The following is a 6,589-nucleotide window of genomic DNA, read 5'->3' as shown; positions in this document are numbered from 1 at the left end:
TATAAAAATAAACTGCGTAAATGTATTTTTTAGATTTTCAAGTTTCTACAGTCACTCGTTTTTTAATTACAACAAAATAAGAAAATCGTTACGTGAGAAATCGAGTGAATATCAAATATTGTAAAAATATGAATTTCAAACGCCCATAAAAATTTAATTTGAGTTTCTTATAGACATTTTTTTTTTGGTAAATGTAGATTATCCTATAAGGAATCTTGTATTACATTTTAAAATCTTAGATTTAAAAAGAAAAATTTTTATGAATTTATAACTCGAAATAATTTGCAAATTTTCGTGATTTTTCCATATTTTGTCATTTTTTGAACTTTAAATGCTTAAAAAAAAAAACTGTGACTAACGATTTTTAATATTTTTCATCTGCCTTTGAAACAATATACTAGGAGCCTTCTATTAAATTTTCAAGCTTTTGTATCCAACAAATAAAATTTTATTGATATTTTTAGAAAAAAAATTTAAAAAAAATGGAAAATAAAAATGTCCGTTAAGAGCTCAAAATACATCAAAATATTTTGAAAATGTTATGGTGTATAGAAGATGCTAAGATAAACATTCAGTCAAAATTTCATGTATCTACGGTAATTTTTTTTAAGGTTACACCAAAAACCAAATTCAATTTTGTGAAAAATCGATTTTGTGTAAAAATTCCCGTTTTTCCTTAATTTTTATTTGTTTTTCCCGGCGTTTTTGAAAACCACTGGGAAATTTAAATTTTGACTCCCCAATGCACCAACGATATTCACTTTCTGATCGAACAAGATACTGAAGTTGAAAATCGTAGCATTATTTCGACTACTTATCGTGTACACAGACACAAAAAAATAAAAAATAAAAAACAACACATCATTGTAAAATCAATACATTCATCGTTCCACTCAGAATCTAAAATTACTGGATTGAATGAAATGATGAATACGTTTGAATTTCTTAATCTATCATTTTATCAAAGTTAAATATTCCTATAAAATCAAACATGGTAAAGTCCTCTTATGATTTTGTTTTAAAACACAAATCTGACATATATTCTAACTTAACGAGACAAATCTAATCAATTAAAATTAAAAACATTAGTTAGTCCAGATAAATCTGATATAAGAGACTTAATAAAATGTCATAATTAAAAATTTCCTCCAGGTGCCGTGGCTTGTAGTTTTCCTGATGTAGTGATGTTTAATATTTCTTACCACCTCCAGTGGCTATTCCCACTGAGAGGTCATTTTAAAAACTAACTCAATACGCATTGTTATTCTCAATATAGTAAAATCGAACTGAAGAACTAGATTTAGAAAAAATAATTAACAATTTTTCTAATGTTTAAGCCAGGACAAAAATTATTTGTATTAAAATAATTATGTCTGTATAATGTACACATTATTATTAAATACAATCCATTATATTATGAACATAAATGCTTTGAAATGTATACAATGTATTGAGATTCTATACTTTAAACAATAAACAATTTGTATGTGATATACCAATGTCTGATATTATGTGGGTATCTATTGCTTTTTCAGAATATGTTCAGATTAAATATTAATTGAAAATAATGGCCCACAGATTAAATTTGCACCGGGGCCCATCTAATTCTAGCTACAGCACTGGAAACCGCTGGGTTATACATTTAATAGGAGTACACCTCCAAAGAAGACTTCTCCTCAAGTGAATTGTTCCCGGTTAATTATACACACAAATAGAATTTATTTACAGTCTGTATTTTTCAATTTATTGACAATTTTTTATACACATATTATGTAATACACAGCAAAATAATAATAATAAATTTCTTAAATTCCACAGTATTTTTTTTTGCTTAGTAAAAATACTGTGAATAGAAACTACAAGAAAAATGAAAATAAAAAATATTGTCTGTGCTTTGTAATATATATTATTACCTATGTTATATTGAACAGTTTATGTTTAATATTTGAATTAATTTCAAACAAGTGTTTAGAATTCAGATAATCATGCTATAAACTATCTATATATTATCAGTTAATTGTTGGAGTGTGTAGCCTAAATACTTTTAAAAATATTTTTTATACAACTAGAGGCATGTAAAAAAAAAAAAAAAAAATAATAACACAGCAATGTAAATTAAACATCAGGTCAAAATGGAGATAATTATACACAATATTTGTTTTTAAAATATTAATAGAAAACAATACTGAAGTAGTTATTCGAAATATAACTAAAAACATACAGTTTATGTTTATCTAAATACTACTTTTCTTAGTTTTAGAACCTCTATACGACTATGCAGGTTTTAAGAATATCTGCAGCCTTTTAGGTGGAGTACTCAAGACCCTGAAAATGAAACAGATGACAATTTATTATTAAATATAATTTTTTTTTCTATTTTTATTATTTAGTATTTTGGTATAACAAATTTCAGAAGAAGTCAGTGCCTCGTCTGTTTTATCTCTCGGGTCCATGCGCAACATAGATAAAATGCATTCATGCATGTAATTTTTTTTTTTATGATTTTGAGAGAGTAAAATCATCTATTAGAAAAATTATAGAGAATATTTTTGAAGGTATAACTATAAAATATTTGTCTAAATATTACCTCAAAACAATTTAATATCCATTTAAATTTATAACATTTATTTTAGATTCTGAGTGGAACGATGAATGTATTGATTTTACAATGATGTGTGTTGTTTTTTTTTTTTTTGTGTCTGTCATCACCTTTTAGGACAAGTAAAAATGCTTGGATTTTCTTCAACAGTATCTTTTCTGATAGGAAAGTGAATCTAGTTGGTACTTTGGGGGTCAAAAGTGAAAATTATTCAAAATTAAGGAAAAACGGGAATTTTTACTCAAAATTTGTTTTCGAGAAAATCGATTTTGGTTTTTGGTGCAACTCTAAAACAAATGATCGTAGGTACATGCAATTTTGACTCAATGTTTATATTACCATTTTATATACAACATAACAGTTTTTCAAATATTTTGACTTATTTTGAGCTGTTTACGGACATTTTAAGTTTCCATTTTTTTTCTATAAATATCAATACAATTTTATTTGTTGGTTAAAAAGTCTTGAAAATTTAATAGAAGGCTCTTAGTATATTGTTTCAAAGGCAGATGAAAAAAATTAAAAATCCAGTCAAAATTTTTTTTTATAAGCATCTTAAGTTCAAATATTGACAAAATACGTAAAAATGACGAAAATTTGCAAATTATTTTGAGTTAGAAATTCATAAAAAATTTTCTTTTTAAATCTAAGATTTGAAAACGAATTACAAGATTCCTCATAACATTGTCTACCTTTTTAAAAAAAAAAATGTCTACAAGCAAGTCAAATAAAATTTTTATGAGTGTTTTAAATTTATATTTTTACAACATTCACTCGATTTCTTGCGGAACGATTTTCTTATTTTGTTGTAATTAAAAAACGAATGACTGTAGATACTTGAAAATTTCACTGAATGTTTATATTAACATTTTCTATACACGATACAATTTTAAAAATAATTTGAATCTTTTTGAACTGTTTACGGACATTGTCACTTTTCATTTTTTTTTTCTATAAATATCAATAAAATTTTATTTGTTGGGTAAAAAAGCGTGAAAATTTAATGCGAGGCTCCTGATATATTTTTACAATAGCAGTTGAAAAATATACAAAATGCATAGGCACAATATTTTTTTATAGCATTTAAAGTTCGATTTTTGACAAAATTTATCAAATTTAAAATTGAATAATTATTTCGTAGTTGAAAATTTATAAAATATTCAACTTTTATATCCAAGGATTGAAAATTTAAAGCAAGGTTCCACGTAAGTAGTTAATTTTGTTAACAAAAAATCTAAAAAATATATAAGCACAGTTTATTAGTCATTTTAGCTTAAATTTGGACAAAATTACATATTAAAAAACATAGAATAACTATTTAAGTTATTTTGTTGTAATTGTATAATATTATTCGTGGGTACTTGAAACTACTAAAGTATACTATTATATAATATCTATGATAGTACCACGGTTTGCTGTTGGTGTTTAATGCGTTACCTAATGGATATTGTGATATGATTAATTTGGAATTTATTATAGATACCTATTATAGGTCAATTTTTTTTAAATACCTACTATAGACTATAATATAATATTATGTCTTATACCTAGACTGACATACCGTCTCCGCTCAGAATCGTTTTTCTTATACAGTGATATTATATCATTAAATTAAAATTTAATACTATCCATTACACAGTGACCTACTTGTAACCTACTGTACAGCAGAGCGACATCCACTTACCCTACTTTTTTTTAATTTAAAGTTGCATATAAATTCAAATGATAATATAATTTAAAACTGATATATCTTACACTCAAAAATATCATCCTCTATAAATTTTGTAATTTGTTATTTTACCCAAGATTTCCAAAAAATCACAAAAACCTATTTTACATAAATGCAAAGATCATTGCGCATGGGTCTGTAAGAGAAAGCAAATATTCTGCTGACATCCTCATAGTTTAATTTGTTTTCTAACTCTATTATGAAATGTTAAACCAATTATATAAATTTAAATCAATTTTTCAAACTTTAAATAGAAGATTAATAATGTAATAATTTCAATTTTTTACTTCATATATCACATATTTACATATTTAAAAGGTTACACAAAAAAACTAAAAATGTACAAGCACCATTGTAATTTGTTATGTTAAACCTATTTATTAATTTAAGAAGTAATCAAGTAATTATTTCAAGATAATTTATTTAAATATAGTAGATTAAATTTGAGCAACACAATAGGTTAGATTATTGTGTGTCAATAAATAATAAATAATAATATTTATTTTAATTTGATTTTATATACATATGAATACTGAGCTCCACTGAGAAACTCGTGGTATCTTCAAATCTTATATTCTATTCAAGTTAAGATTGAACTGCTTACGCACACATTGACTGAGCTATTGATCAACCCACCTGATCAACACTGTTTTTTGTAATTGGAAAACCATTGGCGGCAGTCTATGATCATAGATACTCGCGGAAGTCAGTGCTGCCACTGTGTATAGTGTATATAATAGTAGATTGAGGACTAGAGGTGGAGATGCGCCGACGAGATGAGTTTTGGTTGCCGAGAGGTTCAATCTTAACCTCAATATAGTATATTAATCAATATACAAACTTTTGGTCAGCCACTTTATCCATTGCTGTAAACAAATATTTGACCATTGCTATTAAAACAAAATTTGTGATTGGTTGGTCAAGTGTCTTGGATGACTTAAATTATGTACGTGTCCTTGTCCCAGTATGCAAATGTAACATGGGATAGATCAAACTTGATAATATAAATCTGTTAAAATATCAAATAAGTAACAAAGAAATATATAAAATAGTTTACGTTTACAAATACGTACAGATTAAATGTCATGGACATTGTTCTAGAGATATTATGACCATGCGTTTGAACTCTGTGGTTGTATATAAAGATTAACTCTTTTGTCACGTCCCAAATCAAAACCTAAAAAAAAACAGATAAATTTATTGATATACTTTTAAATTAATATCCATTTTTTTTATATAATATTACTAACTATTAAAGGTTAGGGTAGTTAGCAGTGTTTTTTCTTATTTCTAATATTGCCACACAAAATTGTGTAGATATTTAAGAGGAGATACAACAAATCTTACAATTTCGGGTATTTTTTCTAGTTTGTAAACAATTATACTCATTGATGCCGTACTGACAACCGCCATTAGATAATGTTAAACAATCAAACAATCGTCTATAGTACTTGTAGAGTAATGGTTAAGAAAATACGGTAGTAAACACAAGAAGAAAATGAATTATTAATTATTGAGTACCTATAATAATCATTATGTAGTTAAATTATAATTTATATTTTAATAAAATGTAATGTTATAAACTTACCGCAACTACACAATGAAAGCTCTTTCGGGTAGATTAACGTGGGACGTAGGAGTAAAAAACCGACAGCTAAAAATGATTAATGCGATTTAAAAAACAGACCACCATTAGTATCTAAAAAAGAAAAGTTACCGTTTTTTCATCAACAATGATACTGTATGGAGTAATTTAAATACCGGGAAAAATAACTGAAGAATAGAATTATGAACTGTTAAATTCATGTTAAATTTTAAATACGTATTTAATTACCACGGTCCACGGACTAAGATATAATCTATTACATCTTAGTCCGTGGTAATTTAGTAATTACTAATTAACGTTTAACACAACAGATGGCGAAAATTTTTGTAATGAAGAGTGAAAATTCAAAACCATGTTTACGTAATATTATGATTCTTGTAGTAAACCCAAAAGCTATAATATTGTTTTAAATAAAATAATATAGAATAAATAAATTATACATACAGTATAATTTATTTGTAGTAATGTAGGTATTAATACAGAATATAAAGTAAGCCTAAATAACAGGAAACGTAGGCCAAAGGCGAAAACAACAATTTGTTATAGCTAATCACACATTAATGTGATTCAGCTATAATATGATATTAATCATGTAGATATTATACATCTAGTATAATTTATAATAGGTAATGTAGGGCATATAACCGGGAAGTGG

General features: G+C 25.8%; 1 long non-coding RNA gene across 1 annotated transcript; it reads right to left on the bottom strand.

The window, feature by feature from the left end:
- Positions 1 to 2,100: 2,100 nt before the first annotated feature.
- LOC115033373 lies at positions 2,101 to 6,546 on the bottom strand. The gene is made up of 4 exons (XR_003838689.1): positions 5,917 to 6,546; positions 5,402 to 5,505; positions 5,170 to 5,337; positions 2,101 to 2,325 (listed from the first exon to the last, which is right to left on the bottom strand). It is a non-coding gene; the product is annotated as an uncharacterized LOC115033373 (long non-coding RNA).
- Between the last annotated feature and the right edge of the window lie 43 nt (positions 6,547 to 6,589).

This window comes from Acyrthosiphon pisum, chromosome X (genome assembly GCF_005508785.2).
Source record: "Acyrthosiphon pisum isolate AL4f chromosome X, pea_aphid_22Mar2018_4r6ur, whole genome shotgun sequence".
In the NCBI taxonomy this organism is placed as follows: Eukaryota; Metazoa; Arthropoda; class Insecta; order Hemiptera; family Aphididae; genus Acyrthosiphon; species Acyrthosiphon pisum.
This window is presented reverse-complemented; position numbering and strand designations above follow the sequence as displayed.